Source organism: Manis javanica, chromosome 4, assembly GCF_040802235.1.
Source record: "Manis javanica isolate MJ-LG chromosome 4, MJ_LKY, whole genome shotgun sequence".
In the NCBI taxonomy this organism is placed as follows: domain Eukaryota; kingdom Metazoa; phylum Chordata; class Mammalia; order Pholidota; family Manidae; genus Manis; species Manis javanica.
Window position 1 is genome coordinate 71772704 of NC_133159.1, and position 12271 is coordinate 71784974.

Below are 12271 nucleotides of genomic sequence, written 5' to 3' on the forward strand. Positions count from 1 at the left end.
GGAGACATAAAGTGGGAGAAACCCGTTTATTGCACAAGCAGTCATCCACTTCTGCTCGCCCTTGTCTCGGGAGACCCATCTGCAAAAAGGGACCCCAAGGAACCTGTCTCGTGAAGATATACCCTCGCCGCCCCACCCTTGTAATCACCTACTGATATGGAGATGACCTACTTCTCTCCAGTGCTTCTGGAAACACCTGTTGATGTGGAGATACATTAAGACCTGGCAAGAGATTCTGGAAACACTGCAATTTTACCCACACAGGTGTAAGGTTCTTCAGATACCAGGCACACAGTAAGCAAGTGTCTTGCCAATGGGTTTCAGCCCTGGGCAAGTTCGCTATGGATTCAGCGTGAACAAAGAAAATGACAGCAAAACGTTCTTGGGGTGAAAGGGTTATACCCAACTTTATTTCCAGGTGGTAGGTCAGTCACTAAAATCCCATTCACTCAGAGCGAGTCTGTAGGCAGCAAGCCAGTGTCTGCCTCTGGGCCCCTCTGTCCGCACAGCTGTCCTCTGGGGTTCTCTGCACAGTCATCCCACAGAGCCGTCCTCCTGGCCTCTCTGCACAGTCTTCCCGCACAGCCATCCTCTGGGCCTCTGTCCTCAGCGCTGCCACCACTCCAGCCTCTGCTCTACACTCCTGCAGCCTTGCGGCCCTGCCACCGTGTCACGCCCAGAGCACTGGGTAGAGCTCTTTTTAGAGAGTCAACAGTCATGTATTGCCCACAGGTGTGCAGTGAGCTAGTCAACCAGGGCCAGGTGAGAATCCTGGCCACAGAAACTCTCATTTTATCCACAGCAAGGTATTACTTATTATTATTTTTGTTGTTGTAGTTTTGTATTGAGTTTTTTTTTTTGGTATCATTAATGTACAATTACATGAAGAACATTATGTTTAATAGGCTCCCCCCATCACCAAGTCCCCCAGACAAACCCCATTACAATCACTGTCCATCAGCGCAGTAAGATGCTGTAGAATCACTACTTGCCTTCTCTGTGTTGCACAGCCCTCCCCATGCTCCACCCCCCACATTATACATGCTAATCGTAAGGCCCCCTTTCTTTTTCCCCACCCTTATCCCTCTCTTCCCACCCATCCTCCCCAGTCCCTTTCCCTTTGGTAACTGTTAGTCTATTCTTGAGTTCTGTGATTCTGCTGTTGTTTTGTTCCTTCAGTTTTTCTTTGTTCTTATACTCCACTTATGAGTGAAATCATTTGGTACTTTTTTTTCTCGGCCTGGCTTATTTCACTGAGCATAATACCCTCTAGCTCCATCCATGTTGTTGCAAATGGTAGGATTTGTTTTCTTCTTATGGCTGAATAATATTCCATTGTGTATATGGACCACATCTTCTTTATCCATTCATCTACTGATGGACACTTAGGTTGCTTCATTTCTTGGCTATTGTAAATAGTGCTGCAATAAACATAGGGGTGCATCTGTCTCTTTCAAATTGGGCTGCTGCATATTTGGGTAAATTCCTAGAAGTGGAATTCCTGGGTCAAATGGTATTTCTATTTAGAGCTTTTTGAGGAACCTCCATATTGCTTTCCACAATGGTTGAACTAATTTACATTCCCACCAGCAGTGTAGTAGGGTTCCCCCTTCTCCACAACCTCTCCAACGTTTCTTGTTGTTTGTCTTTTGGACGGTGGCGATCCTTACTGGTATGAGGTGATATCTCATTGTGGTTTTAATTTGCATTTCTCTGATGACTAGCTAAGTGGAGTATCTTTTCATGTGTGTATTGGCCATCTGAATTTCTTCTTTAGAGAACTGCCCATTTTTTAATTGGATTATTTGCTTTTTGTTTGTTGAGGTGTGTGAGCTCTTTATATATTCTGGATGTCAACCCTTTATCGGATCTGTCATTTATGAATATATTCTCCCATACTGTAGGATGCCTTTTGTTCTGTTGATGATGTCCTTTGCTGTACAGAAGCTTTTCATCTTGATACAGTCCCACTTGTTCATTTTTGCTTCTGTTTCCCTTGTCCAGGGAGATATGTACATAAAGAAGTCACTCATGTTTATGTCCAAGAGATTTTTGCCTATGTTTTTTTCTAAGAGTTTTATGGTTTTATGACTTACATTCAGGTCTTTGATCCACTTTGAATTTACTTTAGTGTATGGGGTTAGACAATGGTCCACTTTCATTCTCTTACATGTAGCTCTCCAGTTTTGTCAAGACCAACTGTTGAAGAGGCTGTCATTTCCCCATTGTATGTCCATGGCTCCTTTATCATATATTAATTGACCATATATGTTTGGCTTAATGTCTGGAGTCTCTATTGTGTTCCACTGGTCTGTGGCTCTGTTCTTGTGCCAGTACCAAATTGTCTTGATTACTGTGGCTTTGTAGTAGAGCTTGAAGTTGGGGAGTGAGATACACCCCACTTTATTCTTCCTTCTCAGGATTGCTTTGGCTATTCGGGGTCTTTGGTGTTTTCATGTGAATTTTTGAACTATTTGTTCCAGTTCATTGAAGAATGCTGTTCGTAATTTGATAGGGATTGCATTGAATCTGTATATTGCTTTGTATAGGATGCCCATTTTGACTCTATTAATTCTTCCTTGCCAAGAGCATGGGATGAGTTTCCTTTTGTTAGTGTCTTAACTTCTCTTAAGAGTGTCCTGCAGTTTTCAGGGTATAGGCCTTTCACTTCTTTGGTTAGGTTTATTCCTAAGTATTTTATTCTTTTTGATGCCATTATGAATGGAATTGTTTTCCTGATTTCTCTTTCTATTAGTTCATTGTTAGTGTATAGGAAAGCCACAGATTTCTGTGTATTAATTTAGTATCCTGCAACTTTGCTGAATTCCGATATTAGTTCTAGTAGTTTTGGAGTCTTTAGGGCTTTTTATGTACAATATCATGTCATCTGCAAATAGTGACAGTTTAACTTCTTCTTTACCAATCTGGATTCCTTGTATTTCTTTGTTTTGTCTAATTGCCATGGCTAGGACCTCCAGTACTATGTTGAATAACAGTGGGGAGAGTGGGCATCCCTGTCATGTTCCCGATCACAGAGGAAAAGCTTTCAGCTTCTCGCTGTTCAGTATGATGTTGGCTGTGAGTTTTTCATATATGACCTTTATTATGTTGAGGTACTTGCCCTCTACACCCATTTTTTTGAGAGTTTTTATCATGAATGGATGTTGAACTTTGTCGAATGCTTTTTCAGCATCTATGGAGATGATCATGTGGTTTTGTCCTTTTTGTTTATGTGGTGGATAATGTTGATGGATTTTCAAATGTTTCAATCCCACTTGGTCATGGTGTATGATCCTTTTGAAGTATTTTTGAATTTGGTTTGCTAATATTTTGTTGAGTATTTTTGCATCTACATTCATCAGGGATATTGGTCTGTAATTTTCTTTTTTAGTGGGGTCTTTGCCTGGTTTTGGTATTAGGGTGATGCTGGCTTCATAGAATGAGTTTGGGAGTATTCCCTCTTCTATTTTTGGGAAAACTTTAAAAACAATGGGTATTATGTCTTCTCTGTATGTCTGATAAAATTCCGAGGTAAATCCATCTGGCCTGAGGCTTTTGTTCTTGGGTACTTTTTTGATTACCGCTTCAATTTTGTTCTTGGTAAGTGGTTTGTTTAGATTTTCTGTTTCTTTCTGGGTCAGTCTTGTATTTTTCTAGGAAGTTGTCCATTTCTTCTAGGTTTTCCTGCTTGTTAGCATATAGGTTTTCATAGTATCCTCTAATAATTCTTTGTATTTCTGTGGGGTCCGTCATGATTTTTCCTTTCTCGTTTCTGATTCTGTTGATGTGTGCTGATTCTCTTTTTCTCTTAATAGGTCTAGCTAGCAGCTTATCTATTTTGTTTATTTTCTCAAAGAACCAGCTCTTGGTTTCCTTGATTTTTTCTATTGTTTTATTCTTCTCAATTTTATTTACTTATTCTCTGATCTTTATTATATCCCTCCTGCTGACTTTAGGCCTCATTTGTTCTTCTTTTTCCAATTTCGATAATTTTTACTTTAGACTATTCATTTGGGATTGTTCTTCCTTCTTTAAATATGCCTGGATTGCTGTATACTTTCCTCTTATGACTGCTTTCGCTGTGTCCCACAGAAGTTGGGGCTTTGTGTTGTTGTTGTCATTTGTTTCCATATATTGCTTGATTTCTATTTTCATTTGGTTCTTGATCCATTGATTATTTAGGAGCTTGTTGTTAAGCCTCCATGTGTTTGTGAGCCTTTTTGTTTTCTTTGTACAATTTATTTCTAGTTTTATGCCTTTGTGGTCTGAAAAGTTGGTTGGTAGGATTTCAATCTTTTTGAATTTACTGAGGCTCTTTTTGTGGCCTAGTATGTGGTCTATTCTGGAGAATTTTCCATGTGCACTTGAGAAGAATGTGTATCCTGTTGCTTTTGGGTGTAGAGTTCTATAGATGTCTATTAGGTCCATCTGTTCTAGTGTGTTATTCAGTGCCTCTGTGTCCTTACTTATTTTCTGTCTGGTGGATCTGTCCTTTGAAGTGAGTAGTGTGTTGAAGTCTCCTAGAATGAATGCATTGCATTCTGTTTCCTCCTTTAATTCTGTTAGTATTTGTTTCACATATGCTGGTGCTCCTGTGTTGGGTGCATATATGTTGATAATGGTTATATCCTCTTGTTGGACAGACCCCTCTATCATTATGTAATGTCCTTCTTTATCTCTTCTTACTCTCTTTGTTTTGAAGTCTATTTTGTCTGATGAAAGTACTGCAACACCTGCTTTTTTCTCCCTGTTGTTTGCATGAAATATCTTTTTCCATCCTTTGACTTTTAGTTTGTGCATGTCTTTGGGTTTGAGGTGAGTCTCTTGTAAGCAGCTTATAGATGGGTCTTGCTTTTTCATCCATTCTATTACTCTGTGTCTTTTGATTGGTGCATTCAGTCCATTTACATTTAGGGTGATTATTGAAAGATATGTACTTATTGCCATTGTGGGCTTTAGATTCGTGGTTACCAAAGGTTCAAGGTTAGCTTCTTTACTATCTTACTGTCTAACTTAACTTGCTTATTGAGCTGTTATAAACACTGTCTGATGTTTCTTTATTTCTCTCCCTTCTTATTCCTCCTCCTTCATTCTTTATATGTTGGGTGTTTTATTCTGTGCTCTTTTGTGTTTCCTTTGACTGCTTTTGTGAGTAGTTGATGTTATTTTTTGCCTTTAGTTAGTATTTGGTTGGTCTGCTTTCTTTGCTGTGATTTTATTTTCTCTGGTGACATCTATTTAGCCTTAGGAGTGCTCCTATTTAGAGCAGTCCCTCTAAAATACCCTGTAGAGGTGGTTTATGGGAGGCAAATTCCCTCAAGTTTTGCTTGTCTGGGAGTTGTTTAATCTCTCCTTCATATTTAAATGATAATCATGCTGGATACAGTATCCTTGGTTCAAGGCCCTTCTGTGTTATTGCATTGAATATATCATGACATTCTTTTCTGGCCTGTAAGGTTTCTGTTGAGAAGTCTGATGATAGCCTGATAGGTTTTCCTTTGTAGATGACCTTTTTCCTCTCTCTAGCTGCCTTTAAAACTCTGTCTTTGTCCTTGATCTTTGCCATTTTTATTATTATGTGTCTTGGTGTTGCCCTCCTTAGGTCCCTTGTGTTGGGAGTTCTGTGGTCTTCCGTGGTCTGAGCAATTCTTTCCTCCCCCAGTTTGGGGAAGTTTTCAGCAATTATTTCTTCACATACACTTTCTATCCCTTTTTCTCTCTCTTCTGCTTCTGGTACCCCTATAATGAAGATATCGTTCCTTTTGGATTGGTCACACAGTTCTCTTAATATTGTTTCATTTCTGGAGATCCTTTTATCTCTCTCTGCATCAGCTTCTATGCATTCCTGTTCTCTGGTTTCTATTCCATTAATGGCCTCTTGCATCTCATTCATTCTGCTTTTAAGTCCTTTCAGGGATTGTTTTATTTCTGTAGTCTCCCTCCCTACTTTGTCCATTAGCTCTTGCATTTTTTTCTGCAGCTCCATCAGCATGGTTATGACCTTTATTTTGAATTCTTTTTCAGGAAGATTGGTTAGGTCTCTCTCCCCAGTTTCCCTCTCAGGGGAGGATGTCTGTGTGATTCTGGTCTGGGTCAAATTCTTCTGCCTTTTCATGGTGATAGAGGTAGTTGTAGGGAGCTGGCGTGTGTGTCAGCTGGGAGAACGTCCCTTCTTGCTAGTTTGAGGCCTTCCTCTCCTGGGAGAATGGCGACCCCTAGAGGCTTTTGCTGGGCAGCTGTGCACAGACGGGGTCTCTGATTCTTGCCTGGGCTGCTGTGAAGCTGTACATGGCTGCTGTGGGCGTGGCCAGCCTCAGGCTGCTCCTCCACTATGGCGGGGCTACACTGGAGGGGGAACGGGTGGGAGGCTGTTTATTGCCATGAGGGGCCTCCGAGCTGTGCTGCCGCCCCAGGGGTTAAGGCACCCAGAGCTCCCCAGGATTCCTAGCTGCTGGGCTGAGTGTGCCAGGACACTTCTGCCCAGCTGTGGGGTCCCTGTCCCTTTAAGACTTTCAAAAAGCACTCACTTTTCTTTTGTCCCAGGGGCACCGGCTGTGGAGACCCGCACGTTGGTTTTACTGTCCCGTTTCCCTAGTATCCAGCACACCACACACTGTGTGTCTGCGCTCCGGTACGGATGACTAGGGCTGGGTATTTAGCAGTCCTGGGCTCCCTCTCCCTCCCCACTCTGACTCCTCTCCTCCTGCTGGGAGCTGGGTTGAGGGGCGCTCGTGTCCCACCAGACCATGGCTTGTATTTTACCCCCTTCACAAGGTGCTGGGTTCCTGCAGGTGTAGATGTAGCCTGGCTATTGTCCTGTATCTACTGGTCTCTCTTTTAGGAATAGTTGTATTTGTTGTATTTTCAAAAATATATATGGTTTTGGGAGGAGATTTCCACTGCTCTACTCATGCCGCTATCTTGGCTCCTCCTCTATTACTTATTATTTTGCATTGCTTTAACATTTATTGAATCCTCACTAGTATGTTCTAGGCATCTTACCCTATAGGAGTTTTCCCATTTTATTAGGGGAGATTGATGACCAACACATATCTCTTCTCAGAATTGTATTCTAACTACTAATAGAAGTGTATACAAAGCAACATGAGTAATGTGTATGAGAAGCTCAAAACAGAGACCTGGGTCCAAAGTGTTCATTTGGACAACATACTAAATGACCCGGATGGTTTTTGAATCTGGGAGGATAGATAAAAATGAGAAGAGGACCAAAGACAAACTTGGGAACTCCACCATTTAAGAGAAGGGAAAGCATGAGAACCAGAAAAGAACATGTTGTCAAAGCCACATCAATGCAGTTTTGATCACAAACAACACAGAGATTCTGCTTTTAACAGTAACATTGCAACATACATCTTTTCCACATTGGTACACAGTACAATTTTTGCTAATTGCTTAATCTTCCTTCTCTTGGTATAACCCAATTTACTTAATCATTTGTTCCTTCATATCACAAGTATTTGTTGAATGTGTACTATGTGTGTCGGACTCTGTTCTTAGAGCTTAGGAAGCAACTGTGAACACAATAGGTAAAAATCCCTTTCCCCCCAGAGTTTAAATTCTAGTGTATGTGTGTTTGAGTAGAGCAGATAGACATTTGAGAAATGTTATGTAAATGATTTATTATGTCAGAAGATGATAAATGATAAGAGAAAATATAAAATTGGGAAATAGGGTAAGGGTGTATGGAGTGATAAAATATAAGATAGGGTGATTAATGAACACCTCACTGAGAAGAGGAGATTTGAGTTACCACCTGAAGGAAGTGAGGGAATGAGCCATGTGGACATATGGAGAAAGAACATTATGAGTAGAGGGAACAGGCAACAAAAGGATCCAGTGTGACTGGGAAGGAGATGAGGTCCTTGTACACCACCTTAAAAATTTTTCTGACTGCTTTAAGTCATATGGGCTCGCTCTGAATCAGATGGGAAGCCACTGGAGGGTTCTGAACAGAGGAGTGATATGATCCCCTTCATGACTGGAAGAAATACTTTCACTATTGTCTTGCGGGGAAGGAAGACGGAGTTACACCAGTTACCAATCACCATGATCCAGGCTCTAAGAAGTGGTGGCTCAGACCATGGTTGATAGCAGTGAGGGGGGTGAGAACATTCTGAAGTGAAGTGGGGAAGTGGTTTCATTTCCTTTCAAAAGGATAACCGTAGTTGAAGAAACAGAGAACCCAGCAAGACAGTGATCCACACAAAGCTGAGGGTGGTGTGACCAGCGTGGGAACAGTGGTGAACACTTCCCATGTGGTTACCTTGAGTTATTCCCAGTTTTTCTTTGTTATGAAAAATTAGTACCCAAATTTTTCATCTACATATTCTCCATCCTTGTTTCTTTTGAATTATCATTTCCTTTGCATACATTTTTAGGAGTAGGAGTATAGAGCCCAAGGAAATGAGTATTTTCTGTCTTTCCATATACATTTCCACAGGTTTTCTCCAAAGTATCTGACCATCCATGTGTGGGAATGAACTGTTCTGCCACCACCACGGGAACCCAGACTCCATCACAGCAATTTGATTGCAACGATGCCAACCTGACAGACTGACTTTGACTCAGCTATTATGAAGTTGCTGTTCTACTACTTCTTTTTTAAATGAAACAGTTTAAACATTTTTTAACAAATTTACCAAACTATAAAGAATAATATTACAGATACCCCACGTTCATTACCGAGATTTAACAAATATTTATATTTTACCACAGTTGTTTCTCTTATGGCTTTTGATTCCCAAATGTTAATGGCAAACATCTCTGATTCTTGAGATTTATTTCATAAGCCTTACTCTACATCTGACACTTCCCTTGACATTGACCACCATTTCATTTCTGAAATGAATCTCCAACCTTCTTCCATCCTCAATATTCATTCCCTTATTCATTTATTCAACTAAAAAGTTAAGTGTCTGCTAGTTAGGTGTCAGAAGTGGGAGTTTTGGAATGAGGATGAGGAATTGGGTGGGACTGAGTGAGGAGCTTAGGAATTTTTTTAAATTATAAGTTTAATATCTTGTTTTTGAGGCCACATCTCAATATTCTCAAGTCAAATAACCTGTGCAAAGCAGCCACATCCGAACGTCACATGCCTAATCATAGAGCTAGTTTGCAGCAGGCCTTGTCATTCACAATCCTGCTTGCTTTCTAGTGCATCGTACTTCCTTAACGAGCACACTCTTTTCTCCTTCTCTAAATCACAGGGTCAGACTGGGATGAAGGCAGAGAACAGCCCTGCCCATTCCCTACCTTGCTATAATTCTACCTCCTCCCTACCCATTCTGTCCCCACCTTGACTTTGACATTCACCATCTCCCTTCTGCTGTAGAATACAAGGCATATGATAAATGTACCTTGAAGAACACAGTGTAGGTGCTGCAAACATAAGGCAGCATATCGTAGTGGGTAAGAATGAGGATGTTTAGCGTATGACAAACCTAGGCTTGTATATTAGTTTGCTGGGGCTGCAGTCACAAATTACCATAAACTGAGCAGCTTGAAACAAACAGAACTTTATTCTCTCACTGATTTGTTGGCCTGAAGTCCAAAACTGGTAGGGCCATGCTCCCCCTGGAGGCTCTGGGGAGCACTCTCTCCTTGCCCCTTCCTAGCTCCTGGGAGGTGCCAGCAATCCTTGGCATTCTTGGCTGTGGCAGCATAACTCCAATCTCTGCCCATCCTTACATAGCCTTCTCTGTTTTCCTCCTATGTCTCTGTCTCCAAACTTCCTTCTTATAAGAATACTTATCACTGGATTCAGGGCCCACTCTAATCTGGTGTGAATTTATCTTAACTTGATACATCCATAAAGGTGCTATTTTCAAATTAGGTCACCTTCCAAGGTCCCAGTGGACATGACTTTTGGGAAGACATTATTCAACTCAGTTGGATTCTAGATTTACCAGTTATTAGCTGTATGATCTGGGAGCATTTAATAAGCATTCAGTAAGGATAGCTATTATAGGAATGTGGAGGGAGGGAAGAGGAAGCCATTTCTGACTGATAAGACAACATGAAAGAGGTGGAGGATTTTAATAGATGGCACTTTAACTGATATTTTATTATTTATTCCAGAACTTACTGTCAAATACCAGGTGCTGTGTAGAGCAGTGAATTCTATTACATGTGGTTGTGAACTATAAATTTCCTATAAATAATCTGAGGGGAAATGTGGTCAATTCTGAGCTAAACACCCCTGGAGTTTAATGGTAAGAGAATACATGGTGGAATTCAGTTATTTCAGCTGAGGGAATTTTGAAGACTCCAAGTGGTACTGCCTCCAGGACGGGCTTCTGGCTTAGGAAGGAAGGACCAGGAAGGTGGTGAGTGGTAAAAATGGGCCTGAGCAAATGCTCTGAGGACATATGCAAGTATACCCCAAGACTAGGACATTTTGGGAGCTAGAGAGGGAGCCTGAGAGATGGGATCATTCACTCTGTCTTTTCCCTAGAAGATTGGTTGGTTTGGCAAGTGAGACAGGAATTTGGTATTAGCGGCCTGCATGTGTATGGGACAAGGTTACCTTGAATATAGTCGAAGGAAGATAATATCTCATATATCAGCAAGGAGATCTTGAGGGTGTGGCTAGATCTCCCAGTCATACAACTGCCTGGGAAGAAATAATCACTAACTATTTTACACCCACTTTGAGCGAAGCACATTGCAGTATATCTCCCTTACCAGTGGTTTCCCTTCCTATGATTTGTTTCCCTTGGTCAGCCTCAGTCCAGAAGCAGATAATCCTCCTTCTGATGCAGATAGAACGTCAGTAGCAGCCTAACGCTATGTCACAGTGCCTGTGTCATTCACCTCGTTTCATCTTATCACATAGGCATTTCATGATCTCACATCACAATGAGAAGGGCAAGTAAAGTACAATAAGATATTTTGAGAGAAAGGGAACGAGACAAACCACATTCACAAAACTATTATTATAGTATATTGTTATAATTGTTCTATTTTATTATTAGTTATTATTGTTAATCTTTATGCCAAATTGATAAATTAAACTATCATAGGTATATGTATGTATAGGAAAAAACAATATATATAGGGTTCAGTACTATTTGCAGTTTCAGGCATCCACTGTGGGTCTTGGAATGTATTCCCTGTGGATAAGGGGGGACTACTGTACATTTGCTGTTGTGATTTAATTTCTGTAACATTCCTTCCAAGTAGGATTTATAATCCTCACTTTCAGAAGAGAAATCTGAGGCTTAGAAAATACTACTTGCCCAAAGTCACTCACTCCTGTCCCAAGTAGCAGAACAAGGATTCCAACTCAGACTGAGCTAACACTTTAGGACACAATGATTCCAAGGAGCTAGGATACTTGAACATTCTCTGGGGCAAGGCAAAAGTATAATGCAGTCAGATCTGTTCTCCATGCCTGAGGTAGGAAAAAGAAAAGTCAGGAAATTTACATGGGCTTTTCCACCTACCTAAATGTGAAGGAGAAACCCCAAGATTGCCTTATAAGAGCATCCTGCCAAGGCAGAAGAGGCCAAGGAATGGTCCCACTGCCCCAGGCCAAGGGATGGAAGAGATGGAAAAGGATTCTGAAAGGTGGTAGCAACGTAATGAAGCAGAGGTGGAAGCTCAGGAGCCTAGTTAGATTTCCTGGTATGTGGTGAGTTTCTACACTATGGACTCTCCTCTGGTGAATCAAGAGATGGTAACAAAACAGCTTCACATGAGTCCGGAGGTTTGTGTCTCTGTCAGAAACCCTTGTAAACAAGAATGCCTGCTCCTGCTGAAGATCCAGGTGACATTGTGGCAACCAGTTAAACAATATAAGTTCTATAAGGAGGAAGAGGTGGTACTTGCAAATTCCAGGTTGGGCTTAATCACAGGCCTAATTCCAGGAAGGAACATTAAAGGAGTAGCCCACGAATGCCTGGAGTGCAGGAGTGAGGTGACCCCAAGAGGCGGCAGTGGCCCCCTCAGAATCAGTCACTGGGCTTCCCATGAGCCATGGTTAGAATCAGTGATTCTCAGTCTGGACTGCTTATTAGGATCACTTGGAAGCAGATACCCAAGTCCTACCACAGATCCATTAAAAAAAAAAAATCTCTGGAAGCCTAAGCAATGGTAGGTTTTTCTTTTTCCTAACAGTTTTATTGAGATATAAGTCATCTGCCATGCAATTCCCCTGCTGAAACTATACAATTCAGTGCTTTTTAGTGTATTCACAGTGTGCAGCCATCACACATTTTTACAATATTTCATTATTGCTAAAAGAAACTGT